The sequence below is a fragment of the Manacus candei genome, unplaced genomic scaffold, assembly GCF_025592945.1.
Source record: "Manacus candei isolate 608988 ecotype Guabito, Panama unplaced genomic scaffold, ASM2559294v1 h1tg000049l, whole genome shotgun sequence".
NCBI lineage: Eukaryota > Metazoa > Chordata > Aves > Passeriformes > Pipridae > Manacus > Manacus candei.
The window spans coordinates 4,100,101-4,115,427 of record NW_026138097.1 but is presented as its reverse complement, the minus strand read 5'-3'; the positions used below and the strand labels follow the sequence as shown (position 1 = coordinate 4,115,427).

Genomic DNA, 15,327 nt, shown 5'->3' with positions numbered 1-15,327 from the left:
ACATTTCTCACTGATGAAAAGAGAATGTATTTTTTTGTGCCTCTGGACAGTTTTTAAGGAAACAAGTGTGCCCACATGCTCAGGTGGCAGCAATGCAGACTTAGTTTAAATAAGCGCTTTCAACTCTTTCTCACTTGACAGCCTAGTTGGAAAAAAAAACAGTGGAAAGTCTGTTCCAAGTGCCTAAAATTTAGGAAAAAATGCAATCATATTGTTATATGATTTTACTGTGTGAAATTGCTGTTTGAAGATTAAGCTTTAAAAATGAGGGCAGAATTAATTGATCAGTTATTTGCTTGGTATTACTCTGATGCCATAAATACATCCGGGACTGAATGAATGTGGTACACTGTCTAAATGGTGTTCTTCCAAGTAGTACTTTTCTTCTGGTGTTTCTAATGCCGATTTCTTTTGCAGTTTGAAAACGATATTTCTGCATTCACATATGAGAAGACACTTATGATGGAACAGCGATCTCAGATGCTAAAACAGATGCAGCTGTCAAAGAACGAAAGGGAAAGGGAGGTAGGGACTTTGGTTTGACAAGATGTTCTGTGAAAAGTCCAAAAGTAGTACTTCTTGGTGGTGCTTTCTAATCAGTTTCTAACTAGTCAAAACTTTTCATAATTGCATTCTGTATTTCTCTACAACTGGTTTCATTTGCAAGGTTAAAGTAATATGGGGAAAGAAATAATTTTTTGTTTGAACAGATGTTAAGAGTTTTCCTTTCCTCAAGATGGGTGCAAGTATTAATTAGCAAAACATTTGAGCATCGGTGTGGAATATATTCAGAGCATTTCCAAACTTGACATGAGTAGCTAAGGTTCATGATTATGCAACTGGACTGATCAGCTTTGACTGAGCTTTCGTCTTGGAGTCATAGAATCAGTTAGGTTGAAAAAAACCTTTAAATTGAGTCCAACCACTAACCTAACACAAACAAGTCCACCACTAAACAATGTGCCACATCTAGACATCGTTTAAATACCTCCAGGAATGATAACTCAACCACCACCCTGGACAGTCTGTTCCAATGTTTGATAACCATTTCTGTGAAGAAATTTTTCCTAATGTCTGATATAAACATTCTCTGGTACAATTTAAGGCCTTGTCCTGTCATTTGTTACTCACGAAAGGAGACCAACCCCCAACTCACTACAGCCTCTTCCAGGTAGCTGAATAGAGGGAGCCTCCTTTTCTCCAGGCTAAACAACCCGAGCTTCCTCAGCCACTCCTCATATGCGTTACAAACACACAATATTATATGATACATACAATACAATACAAATTTGTTCAAATCTCACTGTTTTTTTAGTTTCTGCATTATTTTAAATGTTTTATGGATCAGCTGGAGGCAAAATTAGGCCAACAAACCTCCCCTGTTCTTACAATTTTGCATGCAAAAGCATGCAACAAGTTTCATGCAACAGTATTTTCATGAGTATTTGTAACTTTTAAGTTTTTTTTCTTTTGGCTTATTATACTTCTACCCCCTTCATTCATTTTTTCATTCTGAAAAAATATTTTATCATTATCAATGCTTTTTAGTGATGTAAAAGGTAGTAAATGCTCTGACTTTGCCATCACATAAAACTGTTTCCCTTCCATGCCAAATAAGAGAGCTCTACTGTGTTTAACTGCTCATTTGTAAAACAGCTAGATTTTTTTTCTTGCGGCTTTTCCTTTTGGTTTTAATCCTACAAGTCCAATCAGTTTGGTTTTTTAGGGTTTTTTCTTTTTATTTTTCCTCTCCTCTCGCTTTATTCATTTTTCCACTTAAAAGGATATTTTTTAAGGTTGCTAAAGATGCCTATTATTCCTATAGCAATGACCTGCTGTAAATTCTCTTTCTTATCCATGTCATGGTAGTTTTCTCTTAGTTTGAGCCTGCCTAACATCCTTTCAGTAAAACCCCAAACTTTTCTATACAGCTTATTCAGTGTGACTGTTTCTTTATTGAACAATAGTATTTTTCCAGTGGAGTTAGAGTTATTAATCAAGTGATTCTACAGTGATTCTATTCCCTCTATTTTTCTTTCTTTATTACTCATTTTATCTGCATGTAACCATTGCCATCATAGCTTCTGTTTGTTCCTTCATATCAGACAGGGTAAAATCTGAGATGTTCAAAATACCATTGAATTTATTTCATGGTCTGAAGTAGAATCCTTGATAATACCAAGAATCTTGACTACATACTTACTGCCTTGTCCAAGAATAAAAGTCACATCCATCTGTTTTTCTGATTAGGATATCTAAATCTACCTTGTTCTTTTGTATTTTCATCAGAAAATGTGGTTTAGTTATGCCATCACTTCCTCTGGAGCTGTGAGTTGAGTATATGCACTCAGTGTGCCAGATCTGATCATCTTCTCTTAAATAAGAGCTGAGACATCCCCTCCAGTTTTTTTGATGACCTCCAAAACATTTATTTCATAAGTATCACTAGTTCAAATTAGCATTGCTTTTGTTTTCATCATCTGTTTTTGGACATTCAAATATAAACTGAGATTTCAGTTTTGTATAGTGAGTGTAATTTGGTTTCCTGTTACCACCAAGATTAGCACTTTAACCTCACTTTTGTATATGTATGCCTTCAAACAAGGCTCAAACCTTCTCAAAGAGGAGAATTTGTTTCTGTACAGTGTTCTTTTGCTGTTTCCCACATAGGCATGCTTTTATCCCTGAGCCATCACTCTCACCCTCCCTTCTTCTGTCACTTTTTAAAAATAGAACTAATTTGATCTTGCCTCTGGGTTTTTGTGTAGAATTGGGGATCAGGAACTCATCAGATTTTTGTTTTCTTTTTTGAGAAACTTGGTTGATTTGCTTCTGGTTTTTAGAGTTGGAAAGTAGCCTTCTCACATGCTTAAATTTTTTAATACTTTTGATTGTAGTTAAATAAAACCATCTGAATATATACAAATATGAAGGGATGTGACCCTCACAAACAAGTGAATGTTTGAGCTTCCCATATAGACTGGACTCACTTGGCTTCATGTTTTCACAAATGTCTGTAAAGAGAACATTTAAAAAAGAGCCTCATAAGGTGTGATATCATATCTCATCTATTTAAAACAAAGATAATATGATCATCTTCTTTTTTTCTGTAGACCTTTTTTTTGTCACTGGTAACCTTTTTGTCCCAGATTCAGAGCATCACTGATGAGTCTCGAGGCTCAATCAGAAGAAAAAGCTACTCCAGTTCACTGTCTATTGTCCAAGACGCCCAGGCACTGCTGACTAATGATTATCAAGAGGAGGAGGTAGTTGGACATAGAGCTGGCTAGACATATTTTCCCATTGCAACACTTGAAGTGCCACCACTGCAAACTGAACTACACATGAACAATTTAATGACTCATTGTTATGGAGCAGTTCTTCATAAATTTCAATTTTACTATTTTTCTAATTTCATTATCTTGCCCTTTTTTTTTTGACTCTAGATGATGCTCCTGCAACATGAACTACATTATCTTTCTCACACTTATTTTCCATGAAAGAAGCATGTTTCTGAGAGTGCCTGTTTTTCTTAAGGGCCAGAAGCAAGATGTTTCATTAATAAGCATATTTCATGCTTTCACAAGCTATTGACTTCCTTTATAGTTCCTGTACTGAAGTCCTGAAGCTTCTGGGAGACCGTATTGATATTCTAGGTCATCTGAGGAGATTTCTATGCTTATTTGCAAGCCATTACTAACCCATAACTGTCATTACTACATTCCACATGGATTTCTGAAAGGAAATGGACTGATGTAATCAATGCTTTTAGGGTGCACTTGAAGTGTTGCTCATATCTATGGATGTGTAGCCTAATTTGTAGAAGTGCTGTATACCTTTGTGTTTCCTTTTCTTCATGGCATATGAGAACAGCATGTGTTTCATGTATTTTAATTTGTTATCAAAACAGCACTAACAAAAATGTGCTTTTGCTGTCTTTGGATTTTTATAAACGTGTTATAGGTCTAGAATTTCTCTTGGCCTCACTGTCTTTCTAAAAATGGCAAATTGTCTCCCACTAAAGCATAGTGGGAGAACTCATCTTATGGTTGTTACCTTGAAAGTTTAGTTCATTGGATACTGCTGCAATGGTATTTACAGTATTGACATGTATTCATTAGCTTTTTTCATTCTCATGATAGAACTGTATTTACAGTAACTTCTAATTTGTGGTTTTGACTCATGATTTAATCACCAAAGGAAGACCGTCAAACAAATAGATATTTATGCGAAGCTCAGAATTGAACTCTAGGATTTGGAAATCCTCAAGGATAGGGACTAGGGAAATAATTTAGGGAGTATAGAGAAACTCTAAGGCATTTAAAACCGGCTGCAATTACAGTTTGTGAATCATTAGAGGAATGGCTGTTCAGAGATCAAAAGTAGTATTTTCATCTGTTTGGTTTTTATTCATGCTTTTGATTGACCTGAATGAAATCGATTTTTCTGAATCATCACATATGTGGAGGGACATAAGTATGTCTAGTGTGAATAATTGAGGTTCCCAAATGGAACAGGAGCTTCAACTCACGATTTATCAAGTCTCTGAATAGCTTTCAGGACTGTTAAATATCTTAAAAAACAAACAAACAAACAAGACCACAGAAAAAAGAAATGTCACCTCCAAAACAAAAAGTCCCAAACTGCAGAAAGAATCCTCCCGGCCCAAATACCAATTCACTTATAATTTTAAGAGTCAAAAGTACTGTATTTTTATTCCATTTTATGCAAATAGAAAAACCTATGGACCAAGTATTACAAGAGAAAGTAAATAATGTGTTAAATATTTCATCCCTTTTTTCTTAAAAGGAGCAAGGGGGCTGGAAAATGGAGAACACGGAAGTGCATAGGCATGTGGGAAGAATAATATTAAGTTCTTGAAGTTGATTCGAGTTTCTACTATTAAAAGGGAAGAGAAGGTCCCTTCATGGTTATATTGATTGGATTTTGTTATGTAGTATGCTCTCGCATGCATAAATAGTGTAACCTAATAATCTAAATCTATAGCTAGCCTTCAATATGGCAAGTCCCATACTGACTTCAGTTCAGCTAAAGGCATGCAAAATGGATGATGTTTACAGCAGTATCTGAGAAAATAACTTACCTGGGGAACAATGAGAGCACTGGCTTTCAAGTTTTTCACTGGCAAAACACCTTGGTGTAAATAAAATAAAATACCATCTGGAATTCAACCTCACTTTAGTTCATTACAAAAATAATCTTCCAGGTCAGGTGTAATCCTGCAAATAAGTACATTTTTACAAGCAGTTTCACGTCATGCTGAAGTGAACCTCTCTTGCATTTGTTTCACAAATAAGGTGGACTTTTCTGTAGCTTTTATTCCACTGCTATGAAATTCCTTTTCAAAATTTTAATAATATGTAATTTACAAATGCTCTTTTTGGCTGAATCTTGGGATGATTATTTGATTTGTAACCAGGCCCAGCTGATCCATGATAGAAATACTGCCTCGCACTCTGCTCCAGCAGTTGAAGCAAGTGTGGCTGCTGCTGTGCCAGAAAAAGTGCAAATGACCTGGACTAAAGAAAAGTTTGCAGCTGAAAAGCATAAAACCAAAGATTCAAATGTGTCTGGCTTTAAAGATGTTTTCAACATGAAACCGTAAGTATACATATGGTGTTGGGAGTTTTGTATTTCATTGTGTGTATTTTAATGTGTGGGATTTTTTATTTGATTGTTTTTGTCATTTTCTAGGGTTTGTTTTTTAAGAGATTCTTGTTTATTTAAAACAATAAAAAATTAATCTCTTTATGTGCTTCAGTTAAATGCCATTCTAACAAAAATTGCATGAACTTGGGTGGAATAGTAGTGACTGTAAAGACTCATACACAAGAATGTAGTGAATGAAGTTTAAATGACAGATTTCAAATTGTAAACTCAACTTCTGGATTGTACCAGAAAGCATCTATATTAAAATGCTTAATGTTTTTCTGTCTTCCTGTGGGTGCCAAAGTACTGTATATATCCCTGTCTTATTTCCTGTGTTTTGTTGGACTAGAAGGAGTACCAAGGCAACAGATATATTTAGCTTCAACATATTTAGCTTATGGGTTTGGGTGGATGTTTTTTGGGTGTCTTTTATTGTGTGGGTTGTTTTGGGTTTTGTGGCTTTTTTGTTGGTTTGTGGGTGTTTTTGTGGTTGGTTGTGGGGGGTGCTTTGGGTTGTGGTTGTTTGTTTGCTCGTTGTTGGTGATTTTTAAATGGGCATTCAGCCCTTGTTCTGTAAATTAAAGCATTATAAAACTTGTGCAAATATGTATGTCTTGCTATATTAAGTATTTCCTGTTTAGATATTCCTTAATGACTTTTTCTTAAATGGATAAGAACTATTGCCTATGTCAAACCAATGTAGTAGACACAAGAGCAATGACAGAAAGAAGTCATCTTGTTTGCTTCCTCATCTTGTGTTTTTAAGCACACACACACATTTTTTTGACTTCTGGAAGAATACACTTAGAAGCATAGCCTAAATTATTTTCTGCACATGACCAAACCAAAACTGTGGATGTCAGGGGAAATCTTAATATCTAAAGAAAACGTATCTTAAATCTAGGACTTGTAGAAAATAGAGTTAGAAAACATACTTAAAATCAACACCTTAAAATCCTAATTTGTTTTGTGGATTTGCTTTGACCTCTTTAGAAACAGTCTGCCTTTTGCAAATTCCAAAAATCATCTTTCTCATTCTCTAAAGCATTGTTCTGGGTTTCATTATACTCTAATCCTTAGGGGTTTTTTTTTCATTAATGTCTAAGAAGTATTTCCTATCACTACTTTAGAACTGTGCAAGACACAGATTCCAGATTTTTTTTTTAAACTACTATGTGTAGTTGGGATAGAAATTACAGTTCAAAGTTGGTGTGCCTGTACAATATATTAGTATTGTTTACTTTAAAATGTACCTGATGGCAATTGTTTTTTTATGCATTTGCTTCCCTTTCACATAGAGAATGGGGAAATCTGTAAGTCTAAATTTCATTTCATTTAAGCAACGTAGACTGTGTTCTCTGCTTCTTGTGGTCCTGTACATTGTATGCATGTTTCTAACTCATAATTTGCAGTACCTTTATTCTTTTGTTCCTTATTTAATATACTGTGAGCTAGCAGATATCACTGAAAAAAATATTCATCATCGTGACTTGGTAATGTTCTCTTAAATATTATCAACTTTCTATTCAAGGTAAGTAACAAAACATGTGGTTTAGTTTCAATATAAATGTAAAACTTGACAGTACTCCTCTGCACCAGTTTAATGTTTAATTTTCTAATTAACTACATTAAAAAGTGAATATATTTTTATTCTGGAAAAATAGCCCCCCATTGTGATAGAATTACTCGGACAATAAGAATTATTTGTTCACAAAGGCAACTTTCATGTTTCATCAAAAGTCAGTTATTGCCTGCTTTCTGCCAACCTGTACAGGTGTAGAAATAACACAAGTTCAGGCATACATTGGGTATGACAGCACACAAAAATGGGATAGTACTTCTCTTGAGTGGAACTCACTTGACTGCTCTTCTTTTTTTCAGAGTTCAACATTTTCCTAATTTTTTCTGTTTAACAAGTTGAACTTCTTATGAAAATTTAGGAAGCTTACTTTGTGTACCATGTATGATTTCAGTTCTACCAGTGCTTGATGTTAGTTAGCCTCAGTTTACATTGTACACAATGTGAGCCTTTATTTCAGTGCTGAATTTTTGCCTCCTCTGTCACAAATTTACGTCCTGCATTTTATTTTTAGTTGAACAGTGTTTCAGCTTCAATATTTGTACATCTCAGTTACACACTCTTGCCTCTCTTCATAGTTCTTTGGTGTTCTCAAGATGCAGTTCTGCTTCTGCAAAATGGAGCTTCAAGCATTCTTCTGTTCCATATATGGGTTTTGTACAGTTGGTTCTTAGGATAGATGGCCTCTGTGATAGAAGATCCCCCAAGAGGGACTGATAAACTCAGCTTTAGAAATGTCATTCTCTCATGGGGGGAAGATTGGAGGTAGCAGAGGGGAGAGAATCAATTAAGTTGATAGGGCTGGTCTCCATTGTCCACTAAACTTCAGGCCAAACGCCTTTTAATTTTTATTTTTTGTTTGTAAAGCATCTACTTTTGGGCAGCAGATCTTTTGCATAAATGGGCTAAGGTAGAGTTTGGATATTTGTGTCACACTGTAGCGAATTTCCAGTCTTGACTAATTTTACACAGGTAGCAGTTTCTCAGGAACTGTAAGGACACTTCTTTTTGTTCCAAAAAACAACTAAATAATACTAAAATAAGGACATCTTTGAAATCCCGGCATTTTTTTCTTCCTGTGCACGAATTTACAACAATTATAGTTGTAGATGCAACAAGGAAAACATTAGTTAATGTTAATAATTTAAGGGGAGAGGCTCAATTTCAGTTCAGTCCTTACTGCCTTACTCTTATGACATGAAAAACTAGTAATGTTTTCAAAGTTCTATGGTGTTTCTGAATTTTCTTCACCAGATTATAGTAATTTAGTAATGTTTCCAAAGGACCATGGGTAAAATCTTGTACTGTACAACATAAATCTTTACAGTGCTTGCCTGTAATTTACTTGTTTGGAAATTCTTGTACAAATCCAGTTACTTTTTTGTGTAGGTCCATAAACTGGATTCTCAGTGTTTTCTGACTGAACTTTAACTTCTGTTGAAAACAAGGTTTTGATTCATCTTGTTAAAAGATAACTGACAACTGGAAAATGTGTGCATTTTGGCAATCTGCTTAGAACTCTTTGAATTTCAGAGTTAAATGTTCTTTTCAAATTATTGCATTTTCTCATTTATTTTGAATGTGTACAAATACTGGTGTCCATGAAAATTGTTTATTTTATGTGCTTATAGATTAAACTTATAAATTCAAATAAGTAGTGTATAATTCAAATATGTAAGTATTATAACATGCTTAAAAATATTTCTTCACATGCTAGAAATCAGTCAAATGTGAGAAGAATGCACACTGCTGTGAAGCTCAATGGAGTAGTGCTCAATAAATCACAGCATGCTCAGCTAGTTCTCCTGAATATGCCTGGACCTCCTAAAACAGAAAAGGGGATGAAAACTGTATCCACTACTGTATTGATTCCATATTTCTTGAAATTGGGAATTTGATTTTTGTGATTGTGCCGTTTCCTGTCTACCTGTTGGGGTAACCATTAATAACCATGGTAAACGTAAGTTTGCCTTTAAGAAAATGACCTTTGATTCCACGAAGAAAGTTTTAAAAAGTATTGATAGTGGTGAGGGTTTTTTATTAATATAAAGCATTTCTCAATTTTGAACTCATTTTAAAATCTCTTATTTATATCTTTTCTATGGGTTATATGGCAGAACCAGGAACTTGTCCCAAGTTAGGCCTCACTTTCATTTGACCAGCCAGGTAACGGGACAGTAAAAGGTGACAGAGGAAAAAACTCCTTGATTAAATGTCGAACTCAATTTTTGCATTGTATGTTAGACTTTCTGAGAGATTACTGGCTACTTTGTTTCTCTTCTGAATAAATTCCTTGACCTAACGATATTGCAGACATGGAGTTTCTGGAAGTTCTGACAGAAGGTCTGGATAGAGTTCTCCTAGTCCGAGGCAGTGGACGTGAAGTGATCACCATTTATTCTTAATCTGTTTGCACATGTTGTTCAAACACAACACACACCCCAGATGAGAAAACAAAGTTATTTGCCATAATTTAAGCAGCTTCATTTTGTGTTTTAGTGCATTGAAAATTATCTGCAAGCTGAATCTTCTGATGATGTAGGGATTTTTTCCTATTAAAGTGTTATATTGAAGTAGTATTTTAAGCAGATAGACTTATGTAGAAAATATTTCTATAGTGAATTAATAAATGGTGGATGGGTTAGGATATTTATATGTAGCAAATTCTGGCACTTGTTAAGCTCTGGTGAAACACAAGAAAAATGGTAATGTAATGGTATTTTTAAACATATAGAAATGTAAGCAACTTTTGATTATTTTAATCTTTGTCCTGTGTCTTAATAAAGGGAAAAGTTTTAGGAAAAGTTGTCTTCTTTCCTTACCAAAATGCTGCAGAGATGTATACAATCACTCAAATTTGTATTTATGTGCATAAAGTATTTCCCTAAAGTTCATGATTTGCTACACTTGTTAAAAATAACATTTCTGTATTTAAAATACTTAGTCAGGTACCTGAAACCTGCAGGAGATAGTAAATAAACAAGCTGAGTGGGTTTTTTTCCATGAGCTGCTAGTAGTTATTGCGTGACTATACCAATGACACATGTAAGCATCCAATTCATAGGAAGGCTATGATGCAGAAACTCTGCCTGGTTCCAGTTATAATTCTAGCAATTTATAAATCACAGGAAGTTTATGATATATGTATATTTTGAAAATGTTTTCTGTATGTGCTACTGTTTAAAATAAAATCTGCTTTTCTGAACTGAATGAACTCCTAAGTTTTAGTTCTGTAAATATTTTGTAAATGTTTTTTAGTTTGGTAAATGTTGTTTAAGACCTAAAGTGTTTGGTATCAGAATACTGTTCTACTGTAAAAAGAAAAGCATTATTTATACATATAAACTATTATTTAAACTATTATATAAACTATTTTCTTTTTCTTATTTTTTATTATAGAAGGCAAGGCAATGCAGAGGCAGGCAAGACCAGGAGAGTTAGAGGTATGTATGCAACCAAGGCAAGGGATGGGAAAAGTAGGCCAGCTAAGGCAAGGTATGGGTAGGCCAGACACAGAGAGGTAGGGGTAGGCAAGATAAGGAAGTCAATGGAGGGGCAGGCAAAGCAAAGCCAGGCAAGGTGAGGCAAGGGAGGGGTAGGAAAAGGCCGTACAACAAAAGGGAAGCTAAGTAAAGGTGGTATGTAAACGACTGCAAGGGAGGTGGAGAAAGGAAGGAAAACAGCTAGGCCCAGTGTTTCAGGTAAAGAGTATAGGCTACCCAGTGAACAAAAGACCAGCCCCAGCTCTCTCTTCTGCCACATCTGGTATAGAAAATACAAAGTGTAAACAATTTTGCTGCACACTGCCCCTTCGATTCAGAACCTTATCATGGCCAGTCTTCGCAAACGAAGATTTGGGAAAGGTCTCTACCCACATTTGTTACAAGCGCACTGGTGACACAGGGCTTTGCAAATGCAGGTAGGGCCTTTGAGCCTGCGCAATGGATTTTTTAGATGAGACACAGTATACGCTGAACTGAACCCACCCTTTAATCCTAAGGTTCATCTGCCGGGGCCGAGCGAGCTTGGACAGTGGCAGCAAGGTCCTCAGGACGTAGGTGTGTTTAGAGTGACCTTCTTTTAGATGGAAGGTCTTACAGGGCTGAACGAGCTCCATCTGCCCGGGATTAGAGTTGTCCTTCTCTTCTGTGTGTTCGGGGGCTCCCCTCTCATCTCCCACGATGGCACTGTCCGCACAGGCGAAACTCCCATTCTCTCGCTCCTTTCTGCGCCTGGGGCCGGGCTGCGCTGCTGCGCATGCGCCCAGGGCTGAGCTGGGCCCACACTGCCGCAAAGCACGCATTGTGGGGCTGGACCGGGCCCGTGCCGCTGCAAAGCACGTGTTCCGGGGCCGGGCCCGCACCGCCACGAAGCATGCGTTCTCAGAACCTTATACTCGCACCACAATCAAGCTCAGTCCCCTTCACTTAACTGCCTGTAAACTGCTCTCTCACTGCCCTGCTCTGCACCTTCCCTCTCAGCTGCAAGTCCCCACACACACTTTCAAGGCTTGCAGAGGCCAAAGTGTGCATCTCCCTCTCACTCTTCTGTGCGAACCGTGTAGCTACTGCTTCAGGCTTAGGAGACAGAAAGTGCCTGATTATTGTTGGAGTTGAGAAAGACAGTGCAAAGCAGGAGCCTAAAGAACCTTTCTTGCAGCACAATGTGTGCAAAATGTGCAAATGTGCAAAATGTGTGCAAAATGGAGTTGGAAACTTTTGCATTTACAAGCACATTGCAAGAGAGACAGAATGGGAAGGTCCGAAGAGCTGAGAAAGCAGGCTCTTGCCTGCTTCCACACAAGCAGTTTGACTGACTGTGTCCCAACATCTCATTTGCAGCGAAACAGAGCACTTTCCAGCTCTAGCTCAAAAAGGGAAGTGTGCCAAGAAAGAAAGCTTTCGTTGACCTATCCCTTCTAATTACACCCTTCTGTGCACTCACAATGCAGTGGCAGTCCTTTTGGCCTTGCAGTGTTTAAACACTACCCACCCTGCTCTGCACCGCACATTCTTCTCAGCTAGCTGTAGCCTGAAGCACTTTCCAGATGGCAGAGTCCACAGTGTCCACTACAGCTCCCACAGAGTAAAACGGGCTGGGGCAAAAGCAGTTGCTGCCTTAGCCCTTCTCCTTGCAGCCTTTTGATAACACACAGGACCTGGGGGCATAACATCTCGGGCACGGACCCCATGCAGCATAATGGAATCATTTATTACAGTTCTTTCACGGTTTATATACCCTCTTACATCAGCTGTAAATTCCTGTTAGTAACTTTTCTCTGTATCTACCTTTTAGTTAAGCATTCACTAAGCATGAGAAAAATACTCCCAAGCAATTTCCCACACACAAAGATACATCTCACCACGTCTGCTTTTATCTTGCCAAGTTCCCCTTAAGTTTCTCCCAAGGTCATGTAATCTTGGTTCCCTCCATCTCTCCCTTCTTTATTTTCTAAGGACTTGTACCACCAAGGCTTGATGTATTGCCTTTTCTATCATAGATCATACAATCCCAATCAAGCATGGTAAACAGAGAATCATCCCCAATAGACCCAACACTGTAACCAAGCCACATATTAGAATCTTCTTCACCCATGGCCCTAATCCCAAAGTCCAATCCCATCCTTTAAAGAGGTTCCATCTGTCGTTCACCATCAGCTTCTTCCTTAGGTCCTGTAACTGTTGCAAGCTTTTGTGACTGGAGGTTGATTTATCACACAAATTCATGCAACACATTCCATCAAATTCTTCACATCCATGTCTCTGTGCTAAAAGCAAAAGTCAACAGCAGCTCTATTTTGCAAAGTAGCATGTCTCACGGTCTGTATGAACATCATTCAATAAATCTGTAATAACCTGACTAGTAGCATTTTTCTGTTTTGCTAACCAACATCCTAATCTATTTAATGTAGTTAAAGCTTTTGCAGCTGCCACTCCAGGTCCTAGGAAAGAGGCAGCAATTCTTGTCCCCTGATTCCAAAATTATATGTCATCCCTACACTCACTAGTAAAGGTGTGTACATGTCTCCCGTATCTATTACGGTGTTCAAAGATCATTGTTATATTAGGAATGAACAAGATTATTTTTCCTATGGTACAAGGTCCTCCAATAATTTGTGTTGGTACCGAAGCCCAAGCTCTACCTTCACAAAGGAGGAAAAGACCAGATGGTAAGGTCATGTGATTTGAAAAGGATAGGTTACTGTTATCTACATTACCATAGAGACATGTTACTAAATGGAACGGTACCTGTCACATTCCATGAGGTGACATAGGTATTGTTCCTAAACATTATGCATCTATATGCACCCAAGGATCCTAACAATTACAATTCTTGAGAGGTATTTGTACAAGGCTGACATAGGTACATGGCATGACCACCACCCAGCCCAGGAGTCATAAGTGTCATTTCTCATAAGATTCTGGCAGGAGGATGGTGTATGCAATGAGTGATTACAATGAGTGAACAATTCCTGTGGATCTAGAGGTACACCTACTAAGCAAGTCAAAGAACGATTGTTAGGTGTTGCAGTGCTAAGACACATGGTATCCTGACCCATTACATTGGCTAATGTAACCCATATGTTCTGTTTCAGTTGAGCCACCGGCCATCCTTGAGTTACTGCCACTACCGTTAGCAGTCCCAGCAGCTTTGCAAATATCACCCAGTCTCTCATGCTGCTTCACTTTCTGATGCATTGTTGTTGCTGTTGTCAGCATCAGCATTGTTGTTAACTGAGGTATCAACTGGCCAGACAAAATGAGCAGGAATCCAGCATAGTCTCCTATCTGTGGAGACACAAGCATATCCTTTCCCCCATGTTATTAATTCCATTGGAGAACTCAATTGACCCGTTTCAGGGTCCCTATATCTCACATAAGGTGTGGTTTGCCATGGGAGCCTAGGAAAATGTTGAGAAACATAAGTGTCATTATCAACCTGATTCAAAAAATTTAAAACATAGATTACTTTCCATAACTATTCTTGTGGAGTAATACCCGGGGAAGTCCCCCTTTTTTGTTTATGTAGCATGTCTTTCAGGGTGTGGTGAGCACGTTCAACAATTGCTTGACCAGTAGGAGAATGTGGAATGTGAATTCCCGAATTTTGTAAAAAAATCAGAGTATGTTGAGCCATATAGGCAGGGCCATTATCTGTTTTAATTTAAACTGGCACACCCATTACTGAAAAACAAGTTAACCAATGACAGCAAACATCACGGCTTTTCTCTCCAGCATGAACAGTGGCAAAAAGCATATGTGAACAGGTATCAACAGACAGGTGAATGTATTTTAGTCTACCAAAGGAGGGATAATGAGTAACATCAGTTTGCCAGATGTCACAGGGCTGTAAGCCCCAAATGTTCTCACCATGTGGCAAAGGCAAAGGACTTATATCCTGGCAATCAGGGCAACTGTGATTAATGTTTTGAGCCTGTTCTCTTGTCAAACCATAGAACCGTTGCAAAGCTTTGGCATTTTGATGGAAAAAATCATGTGAAAGTTCGGCCTGTTGATAGGCATTAGGGTTTTTTTTCACTGCAGCAAGGGAGTCTGCTATTTGATTTCGCTGTAACAATTGGGCCTGGCAATATTGAACGTGACCGAATATGTAAAACAAAATATTCATGTTGATGGTGTTCTAATAAAAATAACAACTGCCTAAGGAGTGAAAATAATTGTTGATTAGAAACTGTTTTGAGAAATGTTTTCTCTAAGTGCTGAATAATACCCGCGACATAAAGTGAGTCAGCAACAACATTCAAAGGGCGCTGTGAAAACAGACTAAAGGCATGAACAGCAACTGTCAGTTCCACTATCTGTGTAGAGCCTGTAACAAAAGTTACAGCTGAGGTCCATTTATCACTGTTTGTTTTCCATGCTATCCCGGCTTTTCACGTTGCCCCCGATCCATCTATAAAAACCGTTAAAACATCTGGGATAGGGGCTCAAAAAAGGTGGGTCTCTAACTGCAAAGGCAAGGCTGACAGCGAATGTAACAGCTTGTGACGAGGAAGAGAAAATTTTATCTCTCCAGTAAATTCTGCTAATGCAATCTGCAATGGCATACGCTGTTGA

At 37.6% G+C, this 15,327-nt stretch overlaps 1 protein-coding gene and 1 pseudogene across 8 annotated transcripts in view; one reads left to right on the top strand and one right to left on the bottom strand.

Moving 5' to 3' along the window:
• Nucleotides 1-10,586, top strand: part of LOC127476180 (solute carrier family 12 member 7-like) — a 35,229-nt pseudogene extending 24,643 nt beyond the window's left edge.
• Nucleotides 1-15,327, bottom strand: part of LOC127476175 (uncharacterized) — a 320,718-nt gene that overhangs the window by 111,159 nt on the left and 194,232 nt on the right. The gene's annotated exons all lie outside the window — the stretch shown is intronic.